This window comes from Nycticebus coucang, chromosome X (assembly GCF_027406575.1).
Source record: "Nycticebus coucang isolate mNycCou1 chromosome X, mNycCou1.pri, whole genome shotgun sequence".
Taxonomy (NCBI): Eukaryota; Metazoa; Chordata; class Mammalia; order Primates; family Lorisidae; genus Nycticebus; species Nycticebus coucang.
The window spans coordinates 119,653,318-119,672,204 of NC_069804.1; the positions used below are offsets into that span (position 1 = coordinate 119,653,318).

The 18,887-nt window shown below is 38.0% G+C and overlaps 1 pseudogene; it reads right to left on the minus strand.

Moving 5' to 3' along the window:
• Positions 1-270: 270 nt before the first annotated feature.
• The window catches only part of LOC128576967 (protein ZBED8-like), a 39,952-nt pseudogene continuing 21,335 nt past the window's right edge, over positions 271-18,887 (minus strand).

An 18,887-nucleotide genomic window follows, 5' to 3' on the forward strand; every position in this document is an offset into this window, starting at 1 on the left:
TTGCAGCTGTTATGAATCATAATATAAATATCTGATATGCAGATGTATATTCATTGTTACAAATTTAACATAATTAAAGCATAGTGATTAATCACAAAAATATGTAATTATATATTGAGAAATATTTATTTCTAATTACAAATGAATGAAATTTTGACTTGAAGCATGGTGTAGCATGGGTAATAGTCTTAATATAATGATAGTAAAGTATATTGTTATATTTTGCTGCAGTATGTTTAAAAAGCTAACATCAGTCAAAAAAAAAAAAAGCTAACATAAGTATGAAGGTTAAGATTGCTTCTTTCTTACCAGATGAGAAATTCCTGGGGCAGTTTTTGCAAGAGCACAACGAAGATCATCTTCCACAACAAGTCTACTTCTGTATTTAGATTTGATAACCAACAAGCTGGAAAACCCTGTGTCACAAAGACATGTTGGAAATGGAAGAAGGTGCAACAAAGTCTCAGGCAGAACAGGATATAATAGCAAATACTTAATCTAGAATCTTGTCACTGGCATTGTAGAGAAATCAGTTCTCACTGCATAGCTGTTAATAAGTTCAATGAACTCCTGTTCTGCTGTCTCAGGAACATCTTCAACTTTGTGAATGGGATTCTGGTAAGTGCAAATGGGGTGTCAGGTAGATTTGGAACATTCCAATGACATTTCATCTCCAAGCATGTGCAAGTGTTCTTTCACAGAAATTATCATTGTAATCCTTTTGTCTGGTTCAATGTCATGTTCCTCAAAGAAAGTAGATAAGGTAGGCAACATGTAAGTTTTATTTTCACCCAATTTTTTTTTTTTTTTTTTGCCAAAGCTGGAGTTTCATTTGGAATGATCAGATCTTTTCAGGCAAATCGAGGCATGTTGCATTTGGTCCTTGCAGTGATAAATTTAACTCATTCAAGATGGCAAAGATGTCAATCAAGTAAGCTATTTTCTGCAGTTTACTTTTATCACTGAAAAGTGCTTTGAACTGTGGTCTTGCTCTCTGATTAAAAAACGTTTTGAGTTCATCACACGTCTCTAAGGACATTTTGAAACTTTTCCTTTTCACAACCATCTCACTTTAATGTGAAATAGCAGAGCATTGTTCAGCTTATTCAACTCATTGCACAGTTGCAAAAATAGTTGATCTCTGTTTGAAGTGCTCACCTTTACAAAATTGACAGAATTGACAGAATTTATGATGCATTTCATTACTTTTTGTAACTCTTGTGGCAGCATCTTCATTGCTAATATTTGCCAATGAACCATACAGTGAGCTCCGATGACTTTTGGTGACTCATTCAGTACCAAATGTTGAAATCCAGATCAACATCCTAGCATAGCTGGAGCACCATCTGTGCAAACACCACAAACCTTTTCCCAAGAGATCTTATGCTCTTTCACTAATGAATCAACTGTGTCAAATACATCACATGCAGTAGTTGTCGTTTCAAGAGGTTTGCAAAAAACTCATCTTTAAAATTGCCGTCATCAAAAACCTCGCATAAGCCAGTAACTGTGAACAGTTTGCGATGTCTGTAGATTCATCAAGCTGGATACTAAATATTGGAAGTGGAACAGATTTAATTTCCTGGATTATCTGATAAAGAATATCAGCAGACATGTCATCTATTCTTCTGTGGACAGTGTCACTTGATAAGGAAATTGCACTCAAGTTCATAACAAATTCGTCTCTGATCATAATTTGAACAATGCCTTTGGCCGCTGGCAACTATAAATCTTCAGCAATGGTGTGAGGTTTCATAGCTCTGGCAATTCTGAGTGCCACCAAATATGAAGCTTCAATGGCTGCTACGTTTTGTTTGTGGTACTTGCCACCAGTGTCAAGTCTGGCTTTCTTGAGTCCCTCAGCTTTCCTTCTAAAATAGTTGGTATCATTGCCAGCGAAGTTAAGATGCATGCTATCAACATGATGTTTTAGTTTGTTCGGCTCCATAGATTCGGCTGATAGAACTTCACAACAAATGCATTGTGGTTTCTCAATTCCTGCTGTAATTATTGAGGTAAAACCGTACTGTAACAAATCCTCACTATATTTTCTTTTCTTAATGTTCTTCTCTACACGATCCATTGTCATTGGATGGTTTGCTAATGAAAATAATATATAACAATAGCTTTAATAATACAAAAGATGATACATTGCATAGTTCAGCCAATGCAGTTCATTAAAGTTTCCTGTGATTCTCTGTGTTGTTTTTTTTAACATACCTGCTACTGTCACAGGGGACAGTATTCACATCAACCACAGCTGAATATAAAAAGACTTATCAGCATCCAGATTAAGTTCCTATGGTGCAGATTTGTTTTTTACAGTAGTTAATGTTTTCACAACACATGATTTTACATTTACCCAGTAATTATAATTGATGAAGTGTCCTTTTACCTCTAATACTGCTTCTTTCAACACAGTAGCTGCTTTTAACAGAGTAGCTGCTTTCAACACAGCAATTTTCTACACACTAGTTGTACTCTACACAGTACCTGCTTTCTACACATGTGTGACTGGTCCGCATAAGTACATTATTGTGCCAAACCTGTCACATACACCTGTATTTGTGCTGGGTATATATGATGGGGTTGGTATAATCATGTCATCACCTGAGTACTCATATGTGGGCTTATCTGCGTGTGGTCAGACCTGCCTGGAAATGAATAGAGGGACAGTGTCTCGCTTCCTAAGATGATCAGAAATATGTGTTTTCTGATGGTCTTAGGTGACCTCTGTGAAAGGGTCTTTCGACCCCCAAAGGGGTTGTGACACACAGGTTGAGAGCCCATGGTTTAGTAGGTCTTTGATGTTTTAATCCTTAATTAGCATGCAAATAATTTTTGGTAAAATGTGGAGAGGAAGAGTACATTCATGTTAAGTCTAATTTAGGGAGATTCTGACCAGTTATTTAAGTATGATTACAAGATGTAACCTTGTGAAACTTATTCTACTTATATAGTCTGAATCAATAGATCATCATTGACAGGTCAAAGACCTAAAATATAAGATTATTCTCAAATGTGAAACAAAAAGGAAATGGAGTCCAGGTTCCAAGTGGACAACATTGGCCTTTATTTCCACCCTGAGCTCAAGAAGGAAGTCATCGTGTTGGTTAAGGTGGATGGGGGTTTTAAATGTTGGAATGGTGGGGGTTGGCATATTCACCTTTCCTAGGTGGGCCATCATATTTGGGCAGGAACTCTCTATTTGAGTAGGTCCCTCCATTTGACTCTATCTATCAGTTGGTAAGGTGTGTGCTCTATAGAGATCAAAGGTGATTTGCTGGAGGTCTTGTACGTATCTTGATCTTGGTGAATCCATCTGTAATGTAGGATCTGGAAGATATTTTTAAAAGTTCCTTTACTGAAAAGAAGTAAGCAGAGGCATTGGCATGCATAGGTTAAGAGAAAAATTACTTTGTAATTATTTACAAATATTCACAAGTTTTGGGTTTTGAGGCTAAGATTTGCATGGCGAGAACATTAGCATTTTTATTTATAGTTTTAGTACAGTTCTTAGGATAATATTTAGTTTTAAGAGGGGTTGCAATTTTATTCACAGATACGCTAGGCTTTAAACTAACAAAGGTAATGAACAATAAGGATGGTCACTATATATTTGTGAAGGAAAACACTCAACATTAATAGATTTCAATTATTAACATTGATGTGCCCAACCAGAATGTTCACAATTTATAAAGGAGACCCTAATAGACCTGAATGATTTGATATGTCCAGCACCATAATAGTTGGAGATTTTAACAGCAGTTTGGCACTGTTGGATAGATCCTCCAAGAACAAACTAAGCAAAGAAATTTTAGACTTAAATCTGACCCTAAAAATAATGGACCTAGCAAATATCTACAGAACATTTCGTCTCAACAAAATTGAATACACATTCTTCTCATCAGCTCATGGGACTGCCTCTAAAATAGATCACAGTTTAGGTCACAAGTCTAACCTCAGAAAATTGAAAAGAAGATAAATTATTCCTTGTATTTTTTTGGACCATCACAGAATAAAATTTGAATTCAACAGCAATGGTAATCTTTATACTCAAACAAAATAATGGAAACTAAATAACCTTATGCTGAACGATAGCTGTTTACAAGATGAAAATCACCAAATTTTGGGAACAAAATGATAATAAAGACACTAATTATAAGAACCTGTGAGATACTGCAAAGGCAGTCCTAGGAAGGAAATTTATAGTGTTGCACTCTTTCCTCAAGAGAACAGAAAGAGAGAAAGTCAACAACTTAATGAGCCATCTCAAACAACTGGGAAAGGAAGACTATTTCAACCTCCAAAACAGCAGAAGAAAAGAAATAACCAAAATTAGAGCAGAATTAAATGAAATAGAAAACAAAAGAATCATTCAACAGATCAACGAATGAAAAAGTTGGTTTTTTGAAAAGCTTAACAAAATTGATAAACCTTTCACCAACCTAACCAGAAACAGAAAAGTAAAATCCCTAATATCTTCAATCAGAAATGACAGAAGCGAAATAATAACAGACACCTCAGAAATTCAAAAAATCCTTAATGAATACTATAAAAAACTCTATTCTCAGAAATATTAAAATCTGAAGGAAATAGACCAATACCTGGAAGGGCGCCACCTCCATAGACTCAGCCAGAAAGAACTGGAAATGTTGAATAGACCTATATCAAGTACTGAAATAGCATCAATTATACAAAATCTGCCAAAAAAGAAAAGCCCGGGATCAGTTGGCTTCACATCAGAATTCTACCAAACCTTTAAAGAGAAACTAGTACCTATATTACATAACATTTTCCAAAAAATGGAAAAAGAAGGACTACTTCCCAACTCATTCTTCGAATAAAATATCACCCTGATCCTCAAACAGGTAATGATTCAACAAGGAAAGAAAATTATAGACCAATATCTTTAATGAATATAGGAGCAAAAATATTCAATGAGATCTTAGCAAACAGAATCCAACAACACATTAAACAAATTATATACCACGACCAAGTTAGTTTTAACCCAGTGTCTCAAGGTTGGTTCAACATACATGAATCTATAAATATAATACATCACATAAACAAAACAAAAAAACAAAGACCATATGATTCTCTCAATTGATTAAGAAAAAGCTTTTGATAATATTCAGCATTCTTTCATTATCAGAACACTTAAGAAAATAGGTATAGAAGGGACATTTTGTAAACTGATAGAGGCCATCAACAGCAAACCCATAGCCAATATCATATGTAGTGGAGTAAAACTGAAAACATTTTCACTCAGATCAGGTAGCAGGCAAGGTTGCCCATTATCTCCACTGTTTTTCAACATTGTAATGGAAATCTTAGCCATCGCAATTAGGCAAGAGAAGGCAATCAAGAGTAATCAAATATGGTCAGAGGAGATCAATCTCTCACTCTTGGCAGATGATATGATCTTGTACCTGGAAAATTCCAGAGACTCAACTACAAAACACTTAGAAGTGATCAAGGAATACAGCAGCATCTCAGGATACAAAATAAAAACTTATAAATCAATAGTTTTTATGTATGCCAACAATAGTCAAGCTGAAAATATAGTCAAGGACTCTATTCCCTTTACACTAGTGTCAAAGAAGATGGAAAATCTGGGAGTGTACCTAACAAAGGATGTGAAATATCTCTATAAAGAGAACTATGAAACTCTGAGAAAAGAAATAGCTGAAGATGTTAACAAATGGAAAAACAAACCAGGCTCATGGCTAAGAAGAATCAACATTGTTAAAGTGTACATACTACACAAAGCAATATATAAATTTAATGAAATCCCTATTAAAGCACCACTGTCATACTTTAAAGATTTGGAAAAGATAGTACTTCATTTTATATGAAATGAGAAAAAAAAAAAAACACGAATAGCCAAGACATTACTCAGAAACAAACAAACAAACAAACAAACAAAAATCAGGAGGAATCATGCTACCAGACTTCAGGCTATGGTATAAATCTACTGTGATCAAAACAGCATGGTACTGGCACAAAAATAAAGAGGTTGATGTATGGAACAGAATAGAGAACCAAAAGACGAAACCAGCTACTTACTTTGACAAGCCTATCATAAACATAAATTGGGGGAAAGATTTCCTATTTAACAAATGGACCTGGGTGAATTGGCTGGTGACTTGTAGAAGACTGAAACTGGAACCAAATCTTTCACTATTAACAAAAATTTACTCTCACTGGATAAAAGATTTAAACTTAAGACATGAAACTATTAAGATTCTTGGAAATTGTGCAGGGGGAACACTTGAAGAAATTGGCCTGGGATAATACTTCATGAGGAGGACCACTCAGGCAATTGAGGCAACATCAAAAATACATTACTGGGATCTGATCAAACTCAAAAGCTTCTACACAGCCAAGAATACAGTAAGTAAAGCAAGAAGACAGCCCGTAGAATGGGAGAAGATATTTGTAGGTCATGTTTCTGACAAAGGTCTCATAGTCAGAATCCACAGATAACTCAAACTTATTAACAAGAAAAGAAAAGTGATCCCATTTCTGTGGGCAAGAGACTTGAACAAAAGCTTATCTGTGAAAGACAGTTGCATGGCCTACAGACACATGAAAAAATTCTCTTCACATTTAATCATCAGAGAAATGCAAATTAAAACCACTTGGAGATATCATCTAATTGCAGTAAGAATAGCCCACATAACAAAATCCCAAAACTACAGATGTTGTCAGGGATGTGGAGAGAAGGGAACACTTCTGCACTGCTGGTGAGATTGCAAACTAATGTGTTCCTTCTGGAAAGAAGTTTGGAGAACGTTTCAGGAACTAAATGTAGACCTGCCATTTGATCCTTCAATTCCTCGATTAGGTATATATCCATATGACCAAAAATCACTCTACAACAAAGACATTTGCACCATAATGTTTATTTCAGCCCAATTCATAATTGCCAAGACTTGGAAGCAGCCCAAGTGCCCATCGACCCATGAATGGAGTAAGAAACTGTGGTATATGCATACCATAGAATATTATGCAGCCATAAAAAGATGAAACTTCACCTCTTATATGTTCACATGGATGGAGCTGGATTATATTCTTCTTAGTAAAGTATCTTAAGAATGGAAAAAAAATATCCAATGTATTCACTACTATTATGAAATATATAACTACCCAAACTTTCATGTGAAAGATGAAACACAATTATAGCCCAGAAAGAAGGAGAGAGGAGGAGAGTGATGGGAGGGGAGTTGGGAGAAGGGTGGAGGAACGGTAATCAGTGGGACCTCACCTACTGTGTATATTGTAAGCATACATGTCAAATATATTAACAGTAGAGTATAAATGTCTAAACACAACAATTGCATATGTGAGGTGAATATTTTGACCAATTTGATGTGAACATTCTAGAGTGTATATAGTCAGCATATTGTACCCCATAAATTCAGTAATGTACACAGTCACATTCTAATAAGAAAAGTAAAAAAATAAAGTAAAACAGAAAGAAGGATTGGTGCACCTAGCTTCTCCTAGAACAGTTAGAGGGGAAAGTTGGAACAGGGAAGAAGGAGCTACCTGGGCTAGACTGTGCCTTGTAGCTGTTGGTCCAAGTAAGGAGACTATGTCCATAGGTTTTATCACAACCCTCTGTTTGATTTTAGAATTCAGAGGCTTAAAGTTAACATTACAAGCTTATAGTTAAATTTAGTAAAGTTTAGAAGTACTATAGAGGTGGCAATTTTATAGTCGTGGAATATTTCAAATTTAAGAATAGTTTCAATATCTCCAAAATAATTGAACATAGGATTGCAAAAAGATACTTGCACACCCATGACCATTACAACATTATTCACAATAGCCAAGAGATGAAACAACTTAAATATCCATCAACAGATGAATAAAGAAAATTTGATACATGTAAAATGGAATGTTATTCAGCCTTAATGGGTAAGGAAATCCTGTGACATGTTACAACATGGGAGAACCCTGAGGACATTATTCTAAGTGACATAAGCCAGAAATAAAAAAAGACAAATACTGCATGGTTTTACTATTATTTCTGGTGGGGGAGACAGACTCTTAATCCAATACTCAGGATGGAGTTTAGTGCCGTCAACCTAGCTCAAAACAACCTCAAACTCCTGGATTCAGGCAATCCTGCAGACTCAGCCTCATGAGTAGCTGAGATTACAGGTGCCTGCCACAATGCCTGACTAATTCTTCCTATTTTCAATAGAGACAGGGTCTCACTTTTACTCAGGCTTCTCTCCCATTTCTGATCTTTTGAGCTCCCCTCATCCTCCATCGTTGGCTTCCCAGGGTGCTAGAATTCCAGGCCTGAGCCTCCACTCCTGGCTGACTCTGTCTCATAAACTCTCCTGTCAAAGCAGTAGAAGAGGAAATGAGCACCTCTCCTCTATTTTATAATAACTGAGGATTATTTTATTCACCTGATGCTGTCTCTGGTCAGTGACATGTGGGAAAGGTCAGTGAAACCAAATAGCTCTCTCAAACCCTTTTCCAAAGTCAAGACAAAGAATCAGATTTATTTGGGGGTAAGAGGATCATGTAGTACGACTAAATATACATAAATAAATCATGCATCTTTACTTAATATGTCAATTATTTCTTCTTCTTCTCCTCCTCCTCCTTCTATTCCTTCTCCTCCCCTTCCCATTCTCCTCCTCCTTCTCCTCCTTCTTTTTCTTTGCTCTCACTCTCACTTTTTTTTTTTTTTTTGAGAAAGGCACCAAGGTAGAGTACCATAGTGTCAATGCAGCTGACTGCGATCTCAAACCCTGGGCTCAAGGAATTTTTATTCTTCTACCTCAGTCTCCTGGGTAGCATGCCATTACAACCAGTTATTTATTGTCCAAATTTTAGTAGAGATGGGATCTTGCTCATGCTCACTCTGGTCTTCCATTCGTGAGCTCAAGCAATCCTCCTCTCTTGGCCTCCTAGAGTGCTAAGATTATAGGCATGATCCATGGAGCCAGGCAAATTGTTTCCTCATTTAAGACATTTAATTTGCTAACTGATAATGAGATTAGTGTTTGAAAGCTTTTGGTGGATTTACAGCTCAATTAAGATTTCATTAATTGTTCTTGGAATAACCAGCAATATTTAGCCAAAAAAAATCTTTGTTAAAAAAAAAAAAAAAAATGACTGCTTTCGTTTACTACTTTTTTTTTTTTGAGCAGTGTCTTGCTTTGTTGCTCTGGCAGAAGTGCACTGGCTGGATTAACGTTTGCTGGATTGCAGTTTGCTCTAGCCTGGCTCAAATAATCCTCTGGTGTCAGACTCTGAATTACATTAGCTGGTACTAAAGGCACACACTACTATATATGGCTACTTGGTCTGCTTTTTTCTAGGGACGAGGTCACACAACAGCTAAGGCTGGTCTTCAACTCCTGACCTCAAGCCATCCTCCTGCCTTGGCCTCCCAAATGACTGGGATTACAGGGGTGAGCTACTAAACCTTGCCTAAATTTTGAACACAGAGAAAAATATGGAGAATTATACTGAGAAAACTATACATCCAAATCATTCAGTCCAATCTCAACATTCTGCCACAACTGCTTCAGATTTTTTTTTTTTTTAATTTTGAAATTCAAACTTCAGAGTCGGGTGCAGTGGCTCACACCTGTAATCCTAGCGTTCTGGAAGGCTGTGGTGTGGATTGTTTAAGCAGAGGATTTAGAGATAAGCCTGAGCCATGGAGAGACCCCACATCTCTACCAAAAATAGAAAAATTAGATGGTGGTTGTGGTGAGCACCTGTAGTCCCAGCTAATCAGGGGACTGAGGCAAGAGGATTGCTTGAGGCCCAAAGTTTGGGGTTGTTGTGAGCTATGATGACCCCATGGCACTCTACCCAGGGCAACAAAGTGAGACTCTGTATCAAAACATGAAAAATTCACAATTCAAAAAAAGAAAAAAAAAAAAAAACAGAAAACAATAACAGACCGGGCATGTGGCTATCACCTGTAATCCTAGGACTCTGTGAGGCTAAGGTGGGTGGATTGCCTAAACTCTCAATTTTGAGACCAGCCTGAGCAAGAGCAAGACCCCATATCTAAAGATATCCAGGCACTGTGTTGGGCACCTGTAGTCCCAGCTACTTGGGTGGCTGAGGGAAGAGAATTACCTGAGCCCAAGTGTTTGAGGTTGCTCTGAACTACGGCACCACGGCACTCTACCAAGGGTGAAAATCTGAAGGAAATAGACCAATACCTGGAAACACGCCACCTCCCTAGATTCAGCCAGAAATAATTGGACATGTTGATAGACCTATATCAAGTACTGAAATAGCATCAATTGTATGAAACCTGGCAAAAAAAAAAAAAGTCCAGGACCAGATGGCTTCACATCAGAATTCTACTAAACCTTTAAAGAGGAACTAATACCTATATTACATAATGTTTTCAAAAAATAGAAAAAGAAGGACTACTTCACAACTCATTCTTTGAAGAAAATATCACCCTAGTCCCCAAACCAGGTAAAGACCCAACAAGGAAAGAAAATTGTAGACCAATATCTTTAAGGAACAGAGAAGCAAAAACACGCAATGAGATCTTAGCAAACAGCATCCCACAAGACATCAAATTGTACATCATGACCAAGTTGGTTTTATCCCAGGGTCTCAAGGTTGGTTCAAGATACATAAATCTATAAATATAATACATAACATACACAAAACAAAAAACAAAGATCATATGATTTTCTAAATTGATTAAGAAAAAGCTTTTGATAATATTCACCATCCTTTCATTACCAGAACACTTAAGAAAATAGGTATAGAAGGGACATTTTGTAAACTGATAGATGCTATTGAAAGCAAACCCACAGCCAATATCATATTTAGAGGAGTAAAACTGAAAACATTTCCACTCAGATCAGGTACCAGGCAAGGTTGCCCATTGTCTCCACTGTTTCTCAACATTGTAATGGAAGTCATAGCCATCGCAATTAGGCAAGAGAAGGCAATCAAAGGTAATCAAATAGGGTCAGAGGAAATGAATCTCTCACTCTTTGCAGATAATATGATCTTATACCTGGAAAACTCCAGAGACTCAACTACAAAACTCTTAGAAATGATCAAGGAATACAGCAGCATCTCACGATACAAAATCAATATTCACAAATCAGTAGCTTTTATATACACTAACAACATTCAAACCTAAAAAACAGTCAAGGACTCTATCCCTTTTACAGTAGTGCCAAAGAAGATGAAATATTTGGGATTTTACCTGACAAAGAACAAGAAAGATATCTATAAAGGGAACTATGAAACTATGAGAAAAGAAATAGATGAATATGTTAATAAATGGAAAAACATACCATGCTCATGGCTAGGAAGAATCAACATTGTTACAATGTTTATACTATGCAAAGCAATACACAAATTTAATGAAATCCCTATTAAAACACCACTTTCATACCTTAAAGATTTGGAAAAGATAGTAAATCATTTTATATAGAATCAGAAAAAATGTTGAATAGCCAAGATATTACTCAGAAACAATAACAAATCAGGAGGATTCATACTACCAGACTTCAGGCTATGCTATAAATCTGTAGTGATCAAAAAAGCATGGTACTGGCACAAAAATATAGTGGTTGATGTATGGAACAGAATAAAGTCCCATAATATGAACCCAGCTACTTGTTGTCATTTGATCTTCGATAAGCCTATCATAAACATAAATTTTGGGGAAAATTCCCTATTTAAGAAATGGGGCTGTGTGAATTGGCTGGAGACTTTTAGGAAACTGAAACTGGAACTACATCTTTCACCATTAAAAAAAATTGACTCTCACTCAAGAAAAGATTTAAATTTAGGATATGAAACTATTAATATTTGTGGAGAAGGTGCAGGGGAAACACTTGAAGAAATTGACCTGGGATAATACTTCATGAGGAGGAACACCCAGGCAATTAAGACAACACCAAAAATACATTACTGGGATCTAATTAAACTAAAATCTTCTGCATAGCCAAGAATACAGTAAATAAAGCATGCAGACAGACCTCAGAATGGGAGAAGATATTTGTAGGTTATGTTTCTGGCAAAGGTTTGATAACCTTTGACAGAGAACTCAAACTTATTAACAAAAAAAGAAAAAGTGATCCCATTTCTGTGGGCAAGAGATTTGAACAGAAGCTTCTCTGTGGAATACAAGTGCATGACCTACAGACACATGAAAAAAATGCTCTTCACATTTAATCATCAGAGAAATTCAATTAAAACCATTTTGAGATATCATCTAACTCCAGTAAAAGGAGCGCACATAATAAAACCCCCAAACTACAGATGTTGGCAGGGATGTGGAGAGAAGGGAACACTTATGCACTGCTGGTGGGATTGCGAACTATTGTGTTCCTTTTGGAAAAAAGTTTGGAGAACCTTTTGGGAAGTAAAAGTAGACCTGTCATTCAAATCCTGCAATTCCTCTACTAAGTATATATGCAGATGACCTAAAATCACTCTACAACAAAGAAATACGCACCGGAATATTTATTGCAGCCCAATTAATAATTTCCAAGCCTTAGAAGCAGCCCAAATGCCCATCGACCCATGAAGGTATTACCAAATTGTGGTACATGTATACCATGGAATAATATGCAGCCATAAAAAAGATGGAGACTTCACCTCTTTTATGTTCACATGGATAGAGCTGGGTCATATTCTTCTTTGTAAAGTATCTCTCTCTCTCTCTCTCTCTTTCTCTCTCAGTTTTTGTCTGGGGCCACATTTGAACTTGCCACCTCTGGTATATGGGGCTGGCCCTTTACTCCTTTGAGCCACAGGCACCACCCTAGTTAAGTATCTCAAGAATGGAAAAAAAAAATATCCAATGTACTCAATACTATTATGAAATAAATATATAACCACCCACACTTTTATATGAAAGATGAAACATGATTATAGCCCAGAAAGAAAGAGAGAGGAGGAGGGTGATGGGAGGGGAGAGGGGAGACAGGTGGAGGGAGAGTAATTGGTGGGAATTGGTGGGACATCACCTACTGTGTATATTGTAAGCGTATATGTCAATTATATTAACAGTAGAGTATAAATGTCTAAACACAATAATTGCAAATGTGAGGTGAATGATATGTTGACCAATTTGATGTGAACATTCTAGATTGTATAGAGTCAGCACATTGTACCCCATAAATGCAGTAATGTACACAGCTATGATCTAATAAAAATAAATTAAAAAATAAAGTAAACAGAAAGAAGGATTGGTGCACCTAGATTCTCCTAGAACAATTAGAGGGGAAAGTTGGACAAAGGAAGAAGGAACTACCTGGCCTAGACTGTGCCTTACAGTTGCTGGTCCAAGTAAGGAGTGTATGTCTGTAGGTTTTATTAAAAACCACCTATTTGATTTTAGAATTTAGAGGCTTAAAGTTAATAATATGAGCTTATAGTTAAATTTAGTAAAGTTTAGAAATATTATAGAGGTTGCAATTTTATAATCATTGAATATTTCTTTTTTAAATTTTACTGTTAAATCATAGCTGTGTGCATTAATGTGATCATGGGACACCATACACTGGTTTTATAGACTATTTGACATATTTTCATCACACTGGTTAACACAGCCTTCCTGGCATTTTCTTAGTTATTGTGTTAAGACATTTATATTCTACATTTACTAAGTTTCACATGTACCCTTGTAAGATGCGCCGTAATGAAAATCAATACATTCCTTTTGGAAAGATGTTTGGAGAACACTTAGAAATCTAAAAATAGATCTGCCATTCAATCCTATAATTCCTCTACTAGATATACACCCAGAAGACTAAAAATCACATTATAACAAAGATATTTGTAGCAGAATGTTTATTGCAGCCCAATTCATTGAATATTTCAACTTTAAGAATAGGCTTAATATCTCCAAAATAATTGAACATAGGATGGAAAAGAGATACTTGTACACCCATGGCCATTACAACATTATTCACAATAGCCAAGAGATGAAACAACCTAAATATCCATCAACAGATGAATGGATAAAGAAAATTTGATATATGTAAAATGGAATGTTATTCATCCTTAATAAGAAAGGAAATCCTGTCACACTCTACAACATGGGGAACCCTGAGGACATTATGCTAAGTGACGTTAGCCAGTCATAAAAAGACAAATAGTACACAGTTCTACTATTTTTTTCTGGTGGGGGTGGGGAGACAGACTCTCACTCAGTTGCTCAGGATGAAGTGTAGTGGCATCAGCCTAGATTACAACAACCTCAAACTCCTGGGTTCAGACAATCCTCCTGCCTCAGCCTCCTGCCACAATGCCTGGCTAATTTTTCCTATTTTCAATAGAGATAGGGTCTCGCTTTTGCTCAGGCTGCTCCCACATTTCTGATATTCTGAACTCACGTCATCCTGCATTGTTGGCCTCCCAGAGCACTAGGATTCCAGGTCTGAGCCTCCTCTTCTGGCTGACTCTGTCTCATAAACTGTCCTCTCAAAGCAGGAGAACAGACATTTAATTTGCTAACTGATTATGAGATTAGTGTTAGAAAGCTTTTGGTGCATTTACAGCTTAATTAAGATTTCATTAATTGTCCTCTGAATAACCAGCAATGTTTAGCCAAAACAATCTTTGTTAAAAAAAAAAAAAAAAGATTGCTTTTGTTTACTTTTTTTTTTTTTTTTTTGAGACAGGATCTTGCTCTGTTGCCCTGGCTGAAGTGCAGTGGCTGGATTACATTTTGATGGATTGCAGTTTGCTGTAGCCTGGGCTCAAGCAATCCTCTGGGGTCAGATTCTGCATTACATTAGCTGGTCCTAAAGGCACACACCACTACATCTGGCTAATTGGTCTTCTTTTTTTCTAGAGACAAGGTCACACATCAGCTAAGGCTGGTCTTCAACTCCTGGCCTCAAGCCTTCCTCCTGCCTTGACCTCTCAAAGGAATGGAATTACAGAGGTGAGCTACTACGCCTGGCCTAAATTTTGAACATACAGAAAAATATGGAGAATGATACTGAGAAACCTGTACATTGATATTCATTAAGTACAATCTCAACATTCTGCCATAACTGCTTCAGTTTCTTTTTTTTTTTTAATTTCAAAATTCAAACTTCGCGTTCGGGTGTGGTGGCTCACACCTGTAATCCTAGCAGTCTGGAAGGTGGAGGTGGGTGGATTGCTTGAGCAGAGGATTTGTAGATTAGCCCAAGCAATGGTGAGACCCACATCTCTACCAAAACTAGAAAAATTAGGTGGTGGGTGTGGTGCGTGCCTATAATCCCAGCTACTCAGGGGACTGAGGCAGGAAGATTGCAGGAGTTTTGGGTTTCTCTGAGCTGTGATGACCCCATAGCATTCTACCCAGGACAACACAGTGAGAGTCTGTATCAAAACAAGAAAAAATCACAATTCAAAATTAAAAAAAGAAAAAATGGGCCAGGAATGTGGCTCTCACTTGTAATCCTAGGACTCTTTGAGGCCAAAACAGGTGGATTGCCTGAGCTCACAAGTTTAAGACCAGCCTGAGTAAGAGCAAGATCCCATTTCTAAAGATGCCCAGGCATTGCGGTGGGCACCTGTAGTCCCAGCTACTTGGAAGGCTGGGGGAAGAGAATCAAGTGAGCCCAAGTGTTTGAGGTTGCTCTGAACTATGACACCACTACAGTCATAGTGAGGGTTACAAAGTAAGACTCCGTCTCAAAAAATAAATAAATAAATAAATAAATAAAAATAAACAAAAACCAAACCAAGCCACAATGAAGCCATCTGCCAGCGCTTCATTCATCTGTTGTGATAATAAATATTCAGATTTTGGTAGTCCTATTCATATTTTATATATTTGTTACTTATTATTGTATCTGTAATATCTGTATCTGTAATAATATATTAATTATTTTACACATTAGAAAACTTCATAGGAATAGCTTCTTACTGTATGTACTGTTTGGCAGCTTGCTTCTTTGTTGAACATTTCTGGTTTTGAGGAAATACTCTGTTTCCTTTGTTAACTCCTAAGGTACAGCTGAGACCTAAATCCAGGCTAGTTTCAGGAGGTTACCTCTAAATCTTCTGGCCCCTCACCTTGTTGCCTAGGTGTCCATTCTTGATACGAATCCTCACCTGGTATTTGATGGCCCATCTTCAGTGACACCTGAAAGCCGGTAGAGGGGCTCTGAGACCTGACAAGAAGTAAAATCTTTGTCCTGAATGAAAACACCTGGGAGGAGGAACAAAGGGCAGTAGCAATGGAAAGTTTCACAAACCCAGTGTGTCTCTATATGTTGCGCTAGGAGTATATTGGCCAAGGTCAAGATGTGACCTCTGTATGGCCAATATTGGCACTCAGCATTGTATTGACACAGAAGAACAGAATTTCCCGTCAGATTTGTCTCCATATAGAAGCGAACTGTGGGCAGATGCTGCCACCTAAGAGAAAGCCAAAATAATATAATATAGGGACTGAAAATTTGATTTATGTTTCCTGGGTTGGTCTGCACCTAGCACTTTTGTTACCTGTATCAATCAGCACATTATGGTTCCTTTTCAAATTCCTAGAGCAGATTTTTTTCCCAGTCTCATGTCTCTGCCCTTTCTTCCTTGGAGAAGTATTTGGAAATGTCCTCGAAAGCATCTTTGACCTAGAAAAAGTAAAAAATGCCATCAGTGCTTTACTAGTACCCATCAAGCTGGGCCTTTTCCTCCACCTTGAGTGTAGGGTGTAGCCTATAGTCTTTACAAAACAAGAGTAAAGACCATCTCTCCTCAGATTATGTCCTGTTTCACAGCACCAACACTAAGAGCTAGTTCTCCTTTGACAGAGAGCAGTTGTTGATTCTTCTGTCCTTTCCCCTTCCACATCCTAGACAGGAGCAACTGCCCCCATTCCATGCACATGTAGACAGGGTCACCCAGGAGTGCAGGCCAGGAATCTTGCAGACTTCCAGAGAGTAGAGCCTTGGTATTATGTCCCCCTCCTCACCTTTCCTACAGATATTGCTTGAAGCTTTATTTCACTCCAACCCCTCTTCTCACTGTGGGCTGTCACCGTCTTCTCCCTTTTCTACCTTTGGGCTCTCCTCCTGGGACATCATGGTGCTCAACTGCCTAGTAGGTCCTGCTCCAACTCTGAATTTGGGAAGGGCCTTTGAGTCTCCCAGATCCTAGGCCCAGGGGCCTATGGAAGGAGAGAGGGTGCCAGCCCAGACCGTTGCCAAGAGCCAGGTTCTATTTTCTCTCTTGAATAGGGCTGTCTAGAAGAGGAAGAATTGGGCCCCATGGATGCCAGAGTTGTTTGGGTGCATATCAATAGGATGGGGTGGTCCCTATCAGTTCTGACACATCACATAAAGTGAGCTAGATTTTGTTTCTTCAGTTCCCTTGCAGCTTGGCTCATTTGAGGAAAGGTGGCAAAGGTGTGTGGAGAGTTGTGCCTAAGAGTTTTTGAGGGAAGTCCTGGGGTATGAGGGCCAGAAGAGTACCATGGGAACCTTGATGACCCTTGACTGCCAGGACTGAGGTGAGGCTGATGAGCAGGGTTCTCTTCCAGTGAGAGAAAATAATCCTGTCTCTTGGAAGAATTTTGGTGCCTTTCGGGGTGGGGGTCTCAAGCAGAGGGAATTCATATGTACTGGGCTTCTGGGTTATCTGATACGAGGTCTCTCAAGGTGGCAGGGTTTGAAGTCCCTTGAGTCTGAGAGGATTTGGAGCTTCTCAGGCTTCAGGGATCTGGGGTCTCCCAGGCTAGAATTTGAAGGGCTGCACCTGGGGGTTCCTAAGAATTTCACACCACACAGCAAAGGCCCATGAGCTCCTGTCAGTCTGCCCGAGTCTTTTCCCATGCTGCCAACTTGAAGCCTCTCGGGAAGTAAGACATGGTGGAGGCCAAGCTATCTGTCAGCAGTGCCCTGTTGATACACACAACCTGCCAGTCATCATTCCAACCAGAGTGATCTTGCACTAGAGAGGTGAAGCCATGCCTGTCAGTCAGCAGCATAGCCCAGTTCTGAGGTGGGGTGGTCGGGCTAGGGCCTGGTCTTTCCCACCTCAGCAAAGCTCCACCCACCCCGTGGGGAATGGCAATGCTAAGTCTTGGGGCTGTGTTTAAAAGATGCTGGTAGACTTGGCTCATGTCTATAATCCAAGCATTCTGGGAGGCCCAGGCAGGTGAATTGCCTGAGCTCCCACGTTCTAGACCAGCATGAGCCAGAGTGAGACCTCATCTTTAAAAATAGCCTGGCATTGTGCCGGGAACCTGTAGTACAAGCTACTTGGGAGACTGAGGCAAGAGAATCACTTAAGCACAAGAGTTTGAGCTTGCTGTGAGCTGTGACACCTTCACTGTACTGAGGGTGACAAAGTAAGACTCTGTCTCAAAATTTTTCTTAACTGAGTAATTTATACTGTCACGGAAATGGTTATGTTGCTGCTGATAACTAGATGTGACTTCCCAATGCAGTTATGTAAAAAGATAGAATATCTAAATTAAGTTATACAATGAGAAATGCATTTACTATAATGAAAATGAGACAGAGGCCATCACACCTGTGTGAATCAGGTAAAATGTTTTCACTGATAAACTACTTATAACAGGTGTGTATTCTTCACAAATATTTGTATTTGCCAAAGCAGAACACCTTGAAAGAGTGAGTTTTATCTTTTATCTAAAGTGGAGACAAGTGTATGTTCAAACTTCAAGATGTTTACTTGCTAAAAAACATTTTATAATATAGTTATTTAAATTCTTACTATTTATAGATTTTACCAATTTTACAATCAATTTATCCTAAACTTGGGTCAGGTTTTCACCTCTTGTGCACATAAAATTGAGTTAAATTTCATTGTGCCTTTTTTCTTTATTCAAATTTTGAGTTCAAGCTTCATATGGTAACTGCATCCTGTTCAAACAAATATAGTCTAAA